Source organism: Oryctolagus cuniculus, chromosome 5, assembly GCF_964237555.1.
Source record: "Oryctolagus cuniculus chromosome 5, mOryCun1.1, whole genome shotgun sequence".
NCBI classification, from domain to species: Eukaryota; Metazoa; Chordata; class Mammalia; order Lagomorpha; family Leporidae; genus Oryctolagus; species Oryctolagus cuniculus.
Window position 1 is genome coordinate 60,979,460 of NC_091436.1, and position 17,020 is coordinate 60,996,479.

The following is a 17,020-nucleotide window of genomic DNA, read 5'->3' on the forward strand; positions in this document are numbered from 1 at the left end:
CTAACTCTGCCTGGCAAAAAAAAAAAAAAAAAAGAGAGAGAGAGAGAGATTTATTTATTTGAAAGAGTTACAAAGAGAAAGGTCTTCCATATCTGGCCTCTCTGGTTCACTCCCCAGATAGCTGCAATAGCCAGGGCTAGGCCAATCTGAAGCCAGGAGTTTCATTTGGGTCCCTCTCATGGGTACCAGGGCCCAAGTATTTGGGCCGTCCTCTGCTGCTTTTGTGCAGGGAGCAGGATTGGAAGAGGAGCAGCCTGGACTCCAATCAGCACCCATATGGGATGCCGCAGGCTGTAGCTTAACCTGCTTCACCACAACTCTGGCCCCTCCTTTATGTTTTCTATATACACAGTCATGTCATCAATGAAAAAAGACCGTGTATTCCTTCCTTTCTAGTCTGTATCACTTTTCTTTTTTCTTGCCTAAATGCATGGGTTAGCACTTCTAATGCAATGTCAAATAGAACCGGTGTGGTGAGCACCCGGCAATATGCTCAGCCCTAGAGGGAAAGTGATCCATAATTACTTCTAAACATGGTGTCAGATAAGGTTGTTTTTTCGTAAGATTTATTTGAAAAGCAGAGTTACAGAGACAGGGAGAGACAGAGAGAGTGAGAGAGCTTCCTTCCAGTGGTTCACTCCCCAAATGACCACAATGGCCAGAGCTGGGCCAGTCTGAACCCAAGATCCAGGAGCTTCTTCCAGGTCTCCCATGTGGGTGCAGGGGCCCAGGGACTTGGATCATCTTCCGATGCTTTCCGAGGCGCATTAATGGGGAGCTGGAGCAGAAGTGGAGCAGCCGGGACTTGAACTGGCACCCATATATGGTGCTGGCGTTGCAGGCGGCTACTACCTGCCACGCCACAGCACAGCCCCCAGATAAGGTTTTTAGATACTGCTTATCAAATTGAGGAGCTTCCTTCCATTCTTATTTTGACAATAGCTTTCATCATGAACAGATGCTGATTTTTATTAAATGCCTTTTCTGAATATGAGATGATAATAGGGTTTTTCTCCTTTATGCTGATAACACAATGGATTATACTGATGATTATACTGATGAATGCTAAAACAAACTTGTATTAATGGGATAAACACAAAGAAGGCAATGGTGTGATGGAGGCAGGGATGGGATTGATGTGGCCGCAAGCCAAGGAATGCCAGCAGCCCCCAGAGGTTGGAAGAGGCCAGAAACAGCTTCTCCCTTAGAGCATCCAGTGGAGTGTTCTCCTGTAATACCTGTATTTCAGGCTTCAGGCCCACAGAACTATGAGAGAATGAACTTCCGTTGTTTTTGGGCTACCAAGTTTGTTGTCATTTGTTACAGCAATCGTAGAAAACTAGCACAAATTTGGTCATAAAATATCATTTTTCTAATTTGCTGAATTTGATCGGCTAGTAATTTTTTTTTAAGATTTACTTACTTTATTTGAAAGGCAGAGTTACAGAGAGGCAGAGGCAGAGAGAGAGAGAGAGTGAGCTGAGCCGATCTGAAGCCAGGAACCAGGAGCTTCTTCTGGGTCTCCAACATGGCTGCAGGGGCCCAAGGCCCCAAGGCGTTGTGGTGTAGTGGCTAAGGCTGCTGCCTGCAGTGCCAGCATCCCATATGGGCGCCAGTTCAAGTCTTGGCTGCTCTACTTTCGATCCAGCTCTCTGCTATAGCCTGATAAAGCAGTGGAAGATGGCCCAAGTCCTTGGGCCCCTGTGCCCACATGGGAGTCCTGGAAGAACCTCTGGCTCCTGGCTTCAGATCAGCCCAGCTCCTGCCATTGAGGCCATTTGGGGAGTGAAGACTCTCTCTGCCTCTGCCTCTGTAACTCTGTCTTTCAAATAAATAAATAAATCTTTTGAAAAAAGTTCTTGTACTTTTTGTAACATGTTCTTAGTTTCTAGCAAGAACTAGATAGGAGAAAATAAATTTTTAAGCAGAAATTCAGAGTATAGGGGCCAGTGCTGTGGTGCAGCAGGTTAGCTTGCAATGCTGGCACCCATATTGGAGTGCACTGTTTCAGGCCGGCTGCTCTACTTCTGATACAGCACCCTACTAGAGTGCCTGGAAAAGCAGCGAAAGATGACCCAAGTACTTGGGCTCCTGCTACCCATGTGGGGGCCTCAGGTGGAGTTCCTAGCTCCTAGGTTTTGCCTGGCCCAGCCCCAGATGTTGTAGCCATTTGGGGAATGAGCCAGGCAGATGGAAGATGTGTGTGTGTGTGTGTGTATGTCATTCTGTCTCTCTCAAACTCTGCCTTTCAAATAAATAATATTAAAAAAAAAAAAATTCAGTGTGTATCTCACACAGTCTTAATGTTACTTGGTGACTTATGAAATTGTTTGGCTGTTGTAATAACATTTAGGCTTGTGTCTTAACACTGTCTCAACAGTGCACTTGATAGAACAGGGACCATATTTCTGTTTGTATTCACCTTTGGCTCTCCCCAGGGCCTTGTGCATACGGTAAATGTTCTGTTACATTGGTTAAGCGAGCTGTGAAAGAATGGCAGATGGAAGAACTTCCTACACTGACATTTTCTGGTTTCTGAGCTAAGCAAGGCCTCCTTACCTCACTGTTGAGATCCACTAACCATCAGGTTACACTGGGAGTGGCTCACACACCACGGGGCTTTGGTAGGTCTCTGGATTGTTTCTGCCCCTGTGTGGTCTGGAAAAACAAAACAATGGAAAGGCTACACATCCTATTTGGAACTCAGCAGCCCGACAGAATGAGCTTTTGTTTGCTTAAAGGCTAAGGAATAAAGGCGATGCATCTAGAATCTGGATCTTTGCACAAAGCCAGTTTCTACCCTACTGTGGCTACCACACTCTGTCTAATTCAGAGACACAGCACATGAACTCTGCATCACTTTGGATGCTTGAAAAATTAGCAAAACATTTCAAGTGAAAACTATCTAAAATTCTCCTTATACACGTATCTGCACATAACATTTACTTATACTTTTTAAACCATTAAGCAAAGCCAAGCAAATCTTCAATGCCCAATCCTGTATCTCACAAGCAGCTGTTTCAGGAAACACTGTGTCTACTGAACTGCTCATAGATTGTCACAAACCAATGTTTATGCAGGGGCTAGTGTCATAGTGCAGCCAGTTAAGCTGCTGCCTGAGATGCCAGCATCTCATATGAGCGTTGGTTTGAGTCCCGGCTGCCCCGCTTCCAACCAGCTCCCTGTTAACGTGTCTGGGAAGCAGCGGATAATGGTTCAAGTACTTGGGCCCCTGCCACCCAAGTGGAAGACCTGGATGGGATGGTAGGCTCCTGGCTTTGGCCTGGCCCAGCTCTGGCCATCGCAGGCATTTGGGGAGTGAACCAGCTGATAGATCTTTCTATCACTCTGCCTTTCAAATAGATGAATGCATCTTTAAAAAAAAAAAAAAAAAAAAAACAACTTTGCACAGTCATATACATCTGGAAAATTCTGGGTTAAACACAAAGTACAGGACTCACCAGAGCCTTTAATATGCTGACAACGTTGTGAATTTCCAGAAAGCTGACAGAGTGCACCTTGCCTAAGCTTATTTGACCAAAACCTCCTTTTTTCTGCAGCTTCAAAGAATGCTCAATGGACACAATTTGGAAATTTCTGGTTGCAATGGACACTATTGTTCACCCTCCACAGCCATCGCTTGCTTTGTTCCCTCTGCCTACGGGGCCATGTCTTTCTCAGTTCCTGAGGATGGATAGTGGTTGGACCAAACCAAATACATTAGTCTCATTCTCCTTACTAAGCTATTGACTGAATAGCTTGGGTGTGCAATGTGGCTCTGGCCAACAAAGTCAGAAAAAACTGGCAGTTTTTCTAGGAGGATTTGTTTCAAGCTTTAGAAGACAACCAAAAAGGTAGGCCGTTGTGCAGTGGTTAAGATGGCCCGGGGCTCCTGCATCCCATATTCCAGCGCTAGGGGTGAAGTCCCAGCTCTGCTTCCAGCTCCAGCTGCCCACTGATGCGCGTCCTGGTGGCAGCCGGTGTCAGCTCAGGTCCTTGGGTCCCTGCCAGCCACATGGAGACCCAGATTGAGTTCTGGCTCCTCACTGGGCCTGAGCTACTGCAGGCATTTAGGGAGTGAATCAGAGGATGGAAGATCTTTCTCTCTCTGCCCGTGCCTGTCTCTTCCTGTGTTTGCCTTTCAAATAAATACAAATAAATAAATAAAAATAAAAAAATGCACCAGGACACCAACATTCCCTTGTCTACCTCGGGACTCTGGATCTGCGCAGGGAACTGTAGCAGCCACGGCAGGATCCTGCAGGGAGCAGCTGACAGGCTGTGAGAGGGTGCGAGGAGCCAGTCCTTGAAGAACAGCAGAGAGCAAGCGATTTCACCAGTCCTGGAGCTGCCCCACCTCCAGATTCCTTCTCTGGGAAATTATGAACTATAAATTATAAATTCTTTTAAACACCAACTACTATTATTTTCAGAAAATCCCCTTTGGGTTTTTCTGATATCAGCTATCAAAACGTCCAGCTCAGGGGGCCTAACCAAGCCTTCCTAATGCTGTGGGCACCACGTTCAAAGCACGGCTTAGAGATGTTTATTGTTAAAGGCAGCGGCTGATTACAAATCCAGGATCTGCAATCTATACTGAAATGAATGGCTCTAGTATTACCATTTTTAGTGTCTCTAAATTAGAAAATTCAACATGTATCCCTTAGCAATGACAGGCCCCACAGCTAACCACCCAAGGCCCTGCGAGGTGGAGCACGCACAGCAGCCCTGGGCTTCTCCATGTGCTCTGCACGCTGGCGCCCCCTATCTGCACCAAGGCTGTTCTCCCCTTGGCAGTCACCAAATTTGCATTGAGTCTTCCTGGGTGCAAGGCACTAGAAAGGGTTCCCCTCCTCCGGGTCCCAGCCCTGAGCCTCCCAAATCCTGCCTAAGCCCCGGCTCAGCCCCCACAAGCAACCTTTTTGAAGAATCTGTTGCGTTCATCCAGGCTGAAGCAGCCAAGCATACGCTTTTCATCACAGACACTGCAGTGTTCTGTTCCCCTGCCCGTGTTTATCTGGACACCCAAGGGAGTGACAGTAGTGGAGAGAAGATGGATGTGATAACAGTACTGTCAAAGTCAGCCTCAGCACTAGGTGTGATACTGAAATTAAATTTGGACCCTTTGGGGGCCGGTGCTGTGGCGTAGCAGGTAAAACCGCCGCCTGCAGTGCCAGCATCCCATATGGGCAGTTCAAGTCCTGGCTGCTCCACTTCTGATCCAGCTCTCTGCTATGGCCTGGGAAAGCAGCAGAAGATGGCCCAAGCCCTTGGGCCCCTGCACCCACGTGGGAGACCCAGAAGAAGCTCCTGGCTCCTGGCTTCGGATCGGTACAGCTCCAGCCAAGCGGCCAATTAGGGAGTGAACCAGCAGATGGAAGACTTTCTCTCTCTCTCTCTCTCTCTAATTGTAACTCTGCCTTTCAAATAAATAAATAAATAAAATCTTTAAATTTGGATTCTTCGTCACACCCGTCATATTTGAAGGACTTGAGAGCCCCGTTTGGCTAGTGGCTGCGACTTTAGACAGCACAGATGTGAAGTTTCCTGTGGAGGTTCACCCCAGGGCACTGGGTGAGTCCTAAAGCTAAAGGTGATAAAGCCTCCCCAGCTCTGCCCAGAAATGCAAATCACCTACCTGGGAAAACCTGTTGGGTCATGGGAAGAAAAACTCACCCTCACTGGGAAGATACTGCAGTTACAAGTATACCTCTTAGAACAGAGTCCACATTACATAGCTTGTGGCAGTGGTGGTCAGCTTCTAGTTGTTCTGCCTGCCACACTGCTCCCTTGCTCATTCTCTGTGACTTCCATGGTAAATTCTTTTGCCACCTGCTACTCCAATCACAATCCGTGTTAGATGTTTCAGTGCTACATATTCTATTAGCCGAGGGATAAGTTTCCCTGAGTGACTGTGTCCTCTGTACTCTGTGGGGTTTGTGGGATGGAAGGGTACATGGAGTTGCCCGGAGATGCTCTCTGTAGCCTGACCAGCTGACCGGCTACGCGTTCCCCTCTTCTGTCCCAGGGAGGTCGAGTCACATCAGAGGTTTCCATCTATTTTATCTGCAAGGTTCTCTGCGATTGTTACTTTGTTCTCTGGGACCCACACCCATGTTTTAAATGAACTGCTTTATTAGGTAATAATTGGCTGACCCTCCCAACTGTTGTTAATCAGGGCTATTTATAACTACCAACAAAACCCTCTGGTGGCACAAGACAATCAGAATTGTCGTATGGAGTGGAAGTAATCCAGGCCGATCTTAGAAAAAGGACCTCGTGGTTAAGCAGCCTCACCTCTGTTAGTCGTGTGAATTTCCGGCTCCCCGGTTAGGAGACTTCTGACTGCAGGATCGTTAGCGCTTTCTGCAGGCTTTCAAAGGGATCCTGGGTCAAAGCAGGGAACGCTTTTGACAAAAACTTAGCAGAGTTTATTTGAGCCAAGAGATTCAGGAGAAGCAGAAAGTTCCAAAGACTCAGCTCTGCAAGGTGGGCAGGGATAGTCATGAAGAGGAAACAGTTGGAGAGAGCAAGGAACAGAACGCAAAAGCCAAGGACAAAGGGCCGATGGGTTGTCTCAAAGTGATTGTCCTTGTCAGGGTTAAAGTAGCGAGGCCATGTTGCCTGGGTTGAGGTAGCTGGGTGGACAGCAGCGTGTGTGTGTGTGTGTGTGTGTGTGTGTGTGTGTGTGTGAGGGGCAGAAGAAGAATGGGGATTTCTGTGCGATGGAACAGGAAGGAAGCCTGGGAAGCAAAGCAGCATTTGCAGACCAAGGGTCTTGCCACTGTTTAGTAACCTGGCTGGGCCAGCGCTGCAGCTCACTAGGCTAATCCTCCACCTTGCGGCGCCGGCACACCGGGTTCTAGTCCCTGTCGGGGCGCCGGATTCTGTCCCGGTTGCCCCTCTTCCAGGCCAGCTCTCTGCTGTGGCCCGGGAGTGCAGTGGAGGATGGCCCAAGTGCTTGGGCCCTGTACCCCACGGGAGACCAGGAGAAGTACCTGGCTCCTGCCATCAGATCACCCATTGGAGGGTGAACCAACGGCAAAGGAGGACCTTTCTCTCTGTCTCTCTCACTGTCCACTCTGCCTGTCAATAAATAAATAAATAAATAAATAAATAACCTGGCTGGGTGCGGGCAGCCTGGGTGCATCTCCTCTACCCTCCACCCAGGGAGAAGTTCTGGGAGGGATCCCACACCCAGGAAGCCCTCCACCCAGCAATATTCCGGAAAGGGTGTAGGAGGAAGAGAAAGAGGGCCCACACCCAACATCCATGAAAACTGCGGTCTGAACGCAGACTGGGCTCTGGCCCTTTACCGGGACACCGCCTTCTCTGCCAGGCGCACTCTCCTCATTGTTTCTCGCTGTTAAGCTTTGCTGGCATGCTCACTGCACTCTGACTCACGCCTGCATCCTTTCTTGTATGAATACAAGAACCCCCAGGAACCGACCCTGGTCACTGCTAGAACTGGTCAGTTAGCTCTCTCTCTTGATGGTTTGGAAGGTCAGACACACAACTTAGTTCCACCTGGCGATATGGAACTTGAGCGTAAACGACTCCGTTTTGGTTTGGTTTCTTGGGTCCTACTGTGGGAGCTCAGTCCAAATAGCCTCCTATAAATTTTATTGAACAGGAGATAATCATCCTGAGTCCAGTTTAGAAAGTTAACTAAAAAAAGCCAGGTTATCAAATGCGTAAGTCAAATAAAATCTAGATTATTTAAACTTTCCAGTTTAGAAGATGGGATATGCAGCATGATTGCTCTCCAAAAATTATTTATTTATTTGTTTGAGAGGCATGGACATGCACACACACACACACATACACACACAAAGAGGGAGAGGTGTCAAATACCAGCAACTGTGGGTCCAGATAGGCCAAAGCCAGAAGCCTGGAACTCTGGGTCTCTCACATGGGTGGCAGGGGCCCAAGTACTTGAGCCATGACCTGCTGCCTTCCAGGGTGCACATGAGCCGGCAGAGCTGGGACTCGAACCCAGACACCCCAATATGGGATGTTGGTATCTTAACTCCTGGGTCAAATGCCCTTCCCTGCTTGCATTTCTGAAAGACATAACAGGGTGCAACTCCTGGCTGTGGTAGGGTGAAGTTCTCATGGTGAAGTTCTCATTGCCCGCAATCAAATATACAATGGGGCAAAACTGTCAACATAAACTTCGAGACCTTGGAGGTCAACCAAAAGGACACAAACTGAGAAGCATTTAGGCAGAAGAGGCTGCTCAGACTTTCATCGTCTGTGGCCCTTATGCCTAGAGCTGGCCCCTTGCCTGTGGCCTGAGTATGTTCAGTCTCTGCCCAGGGCAGCCCTGGCTGTGGAAAGCAGCAAGCACTTTGCTGTCAGGGCTCAGGGCACGAGGCTTGACGTGCAGTGGAAGGTGCAACGCACGCCCCGTCGTGCTGTCAGCAAAAGCAGAGAACTCAGCAAGGACCCAAGAAGAAACATTCGCAGCTCTGCTACTGCGAGTACAGTCTTGGTGGGAAGGGGCGGGCTGAAGCCAGGAGCCAGGAGCTTCATCCAGGTATCGCACAGGGATGCAGAGGCCCAAACACTTGGGCCATCTTCCGCTGCCTTCCCAGGCGCATTAGCAGGGAGCCAAATTGGAAGTGGAACAGCCGGGACTCGAACCAGTGGCCAGGATGTCAGCATTGCAAGTGGTGGCTTAGAATGGCCAATCCTCCATTCTAAGATTCTTGCTACAGAGAAAGAAGCTGCTCGTCACTGCTCACCACCTTTCAGTCCACGGCTTTGTCTTACAGGGATGACCTCAGAATATTTACTGAAAGGATAATTGGACAAAAAGGGCAAAGCCAAAACCAGAGTCATCCTCCTAGTCATGCATCTTGCAAAAACATCTGGCTTGCTTTCATGACAGGGCGGTGAGGGCGTGTCCCTCGGGTGTGTTGCCACAGCCCGGATCACGGACTTGAGGCAGCCGGGCTGGGAGTCACCCTTCCCTGCCTTGGGGAGGCATGTAAGAAACAGTAGGGGCGGGCTGGAGCCCTAGATTTGCAGTTAGAATCAAGAATCAGCTCAACAGCTCACAGAATTCACCCTCCAGATCGTCCTTGTTAGAAATGGTAGACTAGGGTCAGCGCTGTGGTGCAGTAAGTTAATCCTCCACCTGTGGTGCCCGCATCCCATATGGCCGCTGGTTCTAGTCCCTGCTGCTCCTCTTCGGATCCAGCTCTCTGCTATGGCCTGGGAAAGCAGTGGAAGATGGCCCAAGTCCTTGGGCCCCTGGCCCCGCGTGGGAGACCTGGAAGAAGCTCCTGGCTATTTGGAGAGTGAACCAGCAGATGGAAGACACCTCTCTCTGGCTCTCCCTCTCACTGTCCATAACTCTACTTCTCCAATAAATAAATAAAAAGAAATGATGGACTCGTGGTGCGAGAGGGTCCATGACTCCTGCGTGCGCTCAGGGTGACAATAAGGCAAACGTATTTTCAGGATAGATATTTTCAGAGACCCTCCGGGAAGATGTGGCAGCAGCAGTGCGGGGTGGCAGGACAGCCTCAGCCGCCACGCTCCCTGCCTTCGCGCTGTAGCTCCGCCCCCGCCTGTTCTTGGTGAGTGCTGGGGTTTTCTTAGTAGCTTAATGTTTCAAAAAGAACTCGCCACCTATTTTTCCCTCTCTGTTCTCACACAAGCTTGAAATGGAATCATTTTTTTAAAAGAAAGATTTATTTTATTTATTTGAAAGAGTTACAGAGGGATGTAGAGACACACAGAGAGAGGTCTTCCATCTGCTGGTTTACCCCCCAGATGGCCACAATGGTGCGCCGATCCAAAGCCAGGAGCAAGGAGCTTCCTCTGGGTCCCCCACATGGGTGCAGGGGCCCAAGGACTTGGGCCATCTTCCACTGCTTTCCTAGGCCATAGCAGAGAGCTGGATCGGAAGAGGAGCAAACGGATCTCGAACTGGCGTCCATATGGGATGCTGGCGCTTCAGGCCAGGGCTTTAACCCACTGCGCCACGGCACTGGCCCCTGGAATCATTTTCTGGTTTGCTTTTTGCCCTTCTCTGCTGGGCAGCGATGTTCCCTGGGCGTGGCAGAACAGACATTAGCACGCATTTCTGTTCACCAGGGCTGGTAGGGCGGGCACGTGAGTGCATGGTTGGGATCACATGGTATCCCTTAAGTGTCACTAGGGGAGTCAGAGAAAGAAGACAGAACAGAAATGGCTCGCAGCCTGTCACTGTCGCTGGGCCAGCACCACCCCGCCTCCTCTCTCCTTGTTTGGAGCAGCGTTTCTTCCTCTAGGGTCTCTGGGTCGGCTCTGGCGAAGGGGAATTCTGCATCCAGGGAGATGTCAGCAGAGCCCCTGTCATCAGACCCCCAGCCCCTTACTCGTCCTCACCCTGGCCTCTGCTCCACTCCCCCGTACGCACAATAGCTGTGGTCTAGGCTTCCACATCGCTGGGATTGGGATGCTCAATCTCTCTGAGGCTGTCTCCTTGCTTGTGAGATGCAGGCTCTGCGAGTCCCGTCCTCGCGAGACTGCTGGGAGCACTGAACGAGAGACTGTGTGTGGAGGGCCTCAAACATGGTAAGAATTCAATGTTGATTCTTTCTAATTTTCTTTAGGGACATGTATTTATTTGAAAGGCAAAGTTACAGAGAGAGAGAGAGAGAGAGAGAGAGACAGAAAGAGAGAGAGAGATCTTCCACCCGCTGGCTCATTCCCCAGATAGCCACAAAGGCCAGTTCTGGGCCAGGCTGAAGCCAGGAGCCAGGAGCTTCTTCTGGGTCTCCTACGTGGGAAGCAGGGGCCCAAGCACTTGGGCCATCCTCTGCTGCTTTCCCAGGCGCATTAGCAGGGAGCTGGATCAGAACTGAAGCAGCCGGGACTTGAACCAGTGCCTATACGGGATGCTGGCATTACAAGCAGAAGGTTTACCCATTACGCCACAATGCCAATCCCTATTTTTTTTTTTTAAAAAGATTTATTTATTTTATCTATTTGAAATACAGAATGAGAGAGAAAGATCTTCCATCTATTCTCCAGTGGCCACAATGGCTGGGGCTGGGTCAGGTTGAAGCCAGCAGCCTGGAGCTCCACCTGGGGCTTCTCGTGTGGGTGGCAGGTGCCCAAGCACTTGGGCCATCATCTGCTGCCTTTGGACATTAGCAGGGAGCTGGATCAGAATCAGAGCAGCCGGGACTCGAACTGGCACTCCAACACAGGATGTCCAGGGTGGCAAGCAGGCAGCTTAGCGCGCTGCGCCAAAACACGGGCCCTGACAGTAATTCTTGCCAGCAGCATGCTCATGGCCCCATAGATGTTCTTAGACACTGTGGTACTGGGGGCCAGCGGAGTCCCCTCAGCACAGGCAGTAGGTGTTCAGACTGTGCGGGACACTGCGGACCAGTGATGGTTTGGACTGCAGTGTTGGGGGGGGTGCCGCTTTCATGAGGCCCCGTTTGCCATGCCCTGGCCCACAGAAGACAGATCCTTCCAGCCCCACTCCCCCCTGCTCCCTCTTCATCCAAACTGAAGGCTTTTCCTAGGGCTTGAGATAAAAATATCCCTGAAGGCACCACTCCCTGCTGTGGGGTCAGCGTCAGGCGCACTGAGAACACCCAGGAAGTTTGTCTTCAAGATCAGACTGGGGCGCTGGCTTGGTGGTGCCGCAGGTAAAGGGACACCAGATCCCATAGGGGCGACGGGTGGAGTCCCGGCTGCTCTTTCCCATCCAGCTACCTGCTAATGTGCCGGGAAAAGCAGCAGAAGATGCTCCCATGTGGGAGACCTGGAGGAAGCTTCTGGCTCTTGGCTTCCGTCTGGCCCAGCCCAGACTGGTGCAGCCATTTGGGAAGTGAACCAGCAAGTGGAAGATCTCTCTCTCTGTGTCTCTCCTTCTCTCTAACTCTGGCCTTCAAAATAAACAAATCTTTAAAAAACAAAAGAACAAAAGCAGGATTTTTAGCTCAGTGCAAAGTCTATTTAGCTATGGGAGACTTCCTGATGACCCAATTTCACGTCCCTACTCCTTTATTGTTGTGAAAGCTCTCCCCTTTCAGACTCTGGTTAATTCAGCTCTCTCTGAATGTGTACAAGTCCCTAAAAGAGTTAGAATAATCACCACAGTACGTGCAACAGGTTGCTTTTTATGTACATGTTGTGTGTTTCCCCAGGTGGCCTGCCCCCAGCCCCCACCTGCTCCCTCTGCCCCGGGGAGCCCGGCCCAGCCCTGGCCACCCATGGACTGCCTCAGTGCAGGCAAGGCAGACCAAGGAGCCAGCAAGGGCTCAGAGCCCTGTCTGAGCGCTGAACGGAGGTGCGTTCGCGAGTAACCCCAAGCACTGTCCACTGGTTTGTGCACTCAGCACGAAGCCGAGTTCCGGTCCTTTGTGCTGTCCTGGAGCTGCGGCCAGCCCTTAGGTCACGTTGCAGGGAGCTGTGAGGCCCTGCAGTGAAAGGCCCTATTGTAATGGGCGGTCAACAAGGCGTCCACATGGACGCCAGCAGCCTCCTGCCTCTTTACGTGCTGAGCTGTGCCTGCCCTGCATTGTATCAGTGTTAAGTGGGGAGAGGGAGTTCCTGCAAAAATAGCCCAAACAAAGAGAAATGGACACTTATCTGCCGCCCGGCCCCAGCCGGGGGCTTTTACAATGGCTTGAGAAATGTGCCTTCATTGTTTCCTTCTTCTTCCTCCTCCTCGCTGACATTTGTCCTTTCTCCCGAAAACTTCCTTTTGCAATGACCCCAGGCTCCTCCTCGTGGGAGTTCTCACCCCTTGTGTGGATAAACAAGCGAGGCAGAAAGTATTCGGATCACATGGACAAGACCAGGGCCAGCCTCTATCCCGAGCCCCCTGCTGCACGGGCACAGCTCTTGCAAGCTGATGGATTCAACAGAATGGATGTTCAGAACGCAGGTGGCTAAGGGCTGCCTGCTTAGGGACAGCAGAGCTGGACCTCGGCGTGCAAATCCAAGACCTCAGCCCAGCCGGGGGCGCCAGTGAGCCGGCCAGGGCGGCAGGGACCTGGTGTGTAGGATGACCTGAGCACTCTGCTGGACTCCAGGCTCTCTTGGGAGGACCTGGGGCTTCAGCCGAAACACAGCTCTGCCATGGCCTCCTTCCCAGTGCTGCCCAGAAGACCACAGAGGAGAGGGAGCCGGGAGAGTCCCCACACTGTCAGTACACACAGCGAGGCAGGGGGTCCCACGTCCCCGAAGGAGACACGAGAGGCAGCCCGTGTCAAGCAGGCAGACAGTGAGATCCAAGCAACGGCTGACCCTGCTGATGTCCGCAAGCTCCTCCTTTTCTCCCAGGAGCTCCCTGGTTTCAGAGCAGCTTCCGTCCAAAGGGTGGAGACCTGGCCCCCTTCAGGGTCTGCCACAAAGCCAGGCCAACTCCCTTCTGCTTCCGGGTCTTCCCTGGCAGGTGGGACGGATGCCCTCAGTGGGTCTCTAAAGCCTTTCCCTATATCCGAGATTCCACACTCAGACCAGGACTCCGGAATCAGAAGACAAAATATCCAATCCCACAATGGTCGGATATCTGTCCACAGGCAGTAGGGGACAGTGGCTCCCAAGGGAGTGGCCATGGGTGGCGTGAGTCTTATGCTGGTCCCCAGCTTAACGCCTGTGGAGTTTTCAAGCCACGGCACAGGGAAGTGGGTTCCAGTGGAGCACAGCACCGTGTCTAAGCAGAGGAGATGGGGCTGGGGTCCAATGCACTTAGGGTTCACAGGGCAGAGGACTGAAGGTGCAAGTGTTGCTCAGAGCGTCATCCTCAACGGTTCAGCTGGGCGTGGGGCAGCCCGCACATGCTGGGGGCGCGTCAAGGCTGGGGAAGGCACCATCCCCTGCCCTGGGATGGGAGGGAGCAGTCCCCAGAACGCACACAGGACAGGGACAGTCCCTGTTCCCACCAGGCAGAGCAGGAAGCTGGGTGACTCCCTGGGCACCGAGTAGAGAGCTCGCAAGGGTGCCTGGCTCAGTGCTGGAGCCCAGTGAGCCTCTGGCTCCAGCTGCTCGGGCCCCTTCCTACCTGGCACCAGCACCACTTGCAAGGACCAAAGTGTTTCCAAGTAACTCACCCAGATCCCAGAACAACACTTGAGAAGATTTTAAAAATATGAGTAAAACTGACGCAAAGCGAAACATGCAGGAAGTGATAACAAGGTGCCTCGCGATCCAACTGTTGTTGGAAACCAGTGGTGAAGAGAGGCGCTTGTCCTTTCCCAGGGGAAAACAAGTTATGTCACGAGTGGAGGCACAAGGGTCAGGCTGGCGGCCGAGGTGTCGTGAGAGACAAACCAGAGGCACGAGAATCCTTCCAGTGCTGGGAGAGACATGCAGGGGGAGCGTCTCTCCTCCAAATCCCTCGAGACCAGAAACAGCACAGATTTGGGATTTTTTTTTCGAATGTTTGCATATACCTAAATGATATAACCTGAGGACACGCCCTAGTTTCCTATGTACCTAATGCACATAGCCTGAAGTGCCATGCAATATGCACAGTGCACCTGTGTTTTGACCTTGACCCGTCACAGAGGTCAGGTGTGGAATTCTCCACTTAGTGGCATCAGATCGGTGCTCCACAAATTTCCAATTTTGGACCATCTCGGGGTTTGGATTTTCAGATGAGGGCTGCTCGACCTGGATTGTCAATATGTGACTCTAAGATTAAAAAAAAAAAATCTGTCAAAGCTAAATGCAAAAGAATGGCTTATAAAAGACACGGAAACACCGAAACATCAGTCCCCCGCAGAGCCGTCCCGTAAGGTATGGTAAAAAGGAGGCAGGAGAAAGATGATGCCGAACACACGTCTGGCTCTACTGTCGGAATGAAGAGCTCTAGAAACAGGGCTGGAGGTACTGTAAACGTGTGCAGGCTCGGGTGTGGGGTGCTTTCTGTTGCTCTGGACTTGGCTATCAGACTGCTGAGTCAGCGGCCACAGGAGCTGGAGGAGCAAGGAGGTGACACATGTGGCCCTGTCTCCACCCTCCCTTCCCAAGTCAGCAGTCAGCCGGGGAAGGAGCAAGAGAGGCAAGATGAGGGGTCCCTGGGGAGCAGGGCAGGGGTGTCTGTGTGTGTGTGTGTGCGTGTGGGTGGGTGGGTGGCTGGGTTTTCTCCTTAGTGAGGGGGTTCCAAAAAAAACCATTAATTCCCAGCTGGACATCCGATTAGGAAAAGGATCAGCTGGTTTGCTAGAACATCGTTAGCACCGGAGGAGGGGCTTGGAGCAAGTCCGGTTGCAGGGGCATCTGAACTCACCCCTTCGCCAGCGCCGGGAAGTGCATCCCTGGTAGTTCAGGTCGTTGGGCTTGTTCCATCCCCATGCAGTGATGGTTCTCGCCCGGGTTTCTCAAGGAGCTTGAGCTCCAAGGATCTGGAGGATGCATGCAGTGATGGCAGCTGGCGGGGCGCGTGGATGGCGCTGACCCTGAGTCCCCTAAAGCACTGCTCATCAACCCACACTCAGAACCTGCGAGGGTAAAGCAGGACTTTATCTGAAGTCTTAGCAGTTGCAATTAGGAGACGCAGGTTCAGATAGCTGGGGGTCAGTGGGGGGCTTACGTGTTGAGAGGGAACAGGGCAGCCTGCATGCCCGATAGATGATCACAGGAAGCATGTATAACCAGAATAGAAACGGCCATAGAACAAAAATGCCGTGACCTCTCCATGTGTGTCCAGAGCAGCTGGACACGACGTAATTGTACGGCTGTTCCAGGGTCAGAGGGTGGAGGTGGCCACGCCCATGTCCAGGCAGGGGTTACAATCGTGCATAAACCCTGTTTCCCAGGGGCCTTCTGAGCTCCGACATGTATCCCCTGGTGCAAGCCAGCCTCTGGGTGCCTTTCTCCCACACAGCCAGCCCACGTTGGCCACCGCTTCAGAGAAGGTGACAGCAGTGGCCAGTTAATGAACACCCTCTGCCCTTCCCTGCCCTATTTCACAATACACAAAGTGGGGGCAGCACGTGCCCCAGAACCAGATGTCCAGTCAGTCACGGCCCAGGTCCTAGCCCGCATGGGGCCGTGTCCCTTCTCAGTGGGCAGTGTCTCTGAACCCACCCTCAGGTCTGGGGCCATCCACAGGGGTCCTCTGGTGCTTCTCAGAGGGTGAAACCCCGGGGGGGGGGTGGTCAGCAGCAGCTGAGCTCTGCCCAGTTGAGGCCTTGGCCCTTGGTCATTTTATTTCCTTTTTTTTAACCCTGTAATACAAAACTCTGGATTTTTTTTTGTAGAATAAATTAGAACATACAAGTAAGCAAATAAATACATTAATGATTTTACCACCACACAGCCACTATTCATGTTTGCGTATTTCCATTTCAGATGTAAACAAAACGAGTTAACATCGCATACACATTCTATGGCACATTTATCTCGCTTACAACTTTGGGTTATCATAAATCAGGTGCAATGAACGCTCTGGCATTCTTTGTGCATGTTCTTTATACTTAGTGTCAAATAAGTTCCCCCAAGGAGCTTCCCCGGGGAAGATGCCCGGGTTGTGGGTCTCACAGCTGAATTTCTAGCTGGTGGTCATGGGGGAGAACTTGGGGGCAGAGCAGGGCCAGAGAAGGAGCTGGCCTCACAGAAGGCTCCAGCTTCTTCTTCTTCTTCTTTTTTTTTTTTTAAGATTTATTTATTTATTTGAAAGGCAGAGTTATAGAGAGGCAGATGCAGGGAGGGGGGTCTTCTATCTACTGTTTCACTTCCCAGATGGCCGCAACGGCCGGAGCTGTGCCCATCTGATTCCAGGAGCCTCTTCCAGCCTCCCACGTGGATGTAGGGGCCCAAAGCACTTGAACTATCTTCCACTGCTTTCCCAGGCCATAGCAGAGAGCTGGATTGGAAGTGGAGCAGCTGGGACTCGAACTGGCGCCCATATGGAATGCCGGCACTGCAGGCAGTGGCTTTACCTGCTATGCCAGCGCCGGCCCCAGAAGTTTCTTTTCCTTTGCCTCCTTTGGTTTACCTGTTTAATCCATCCTTTCCTGCTCAGGCTCCCTGCTTCTCTTTCTCCTCTCTCACCCTC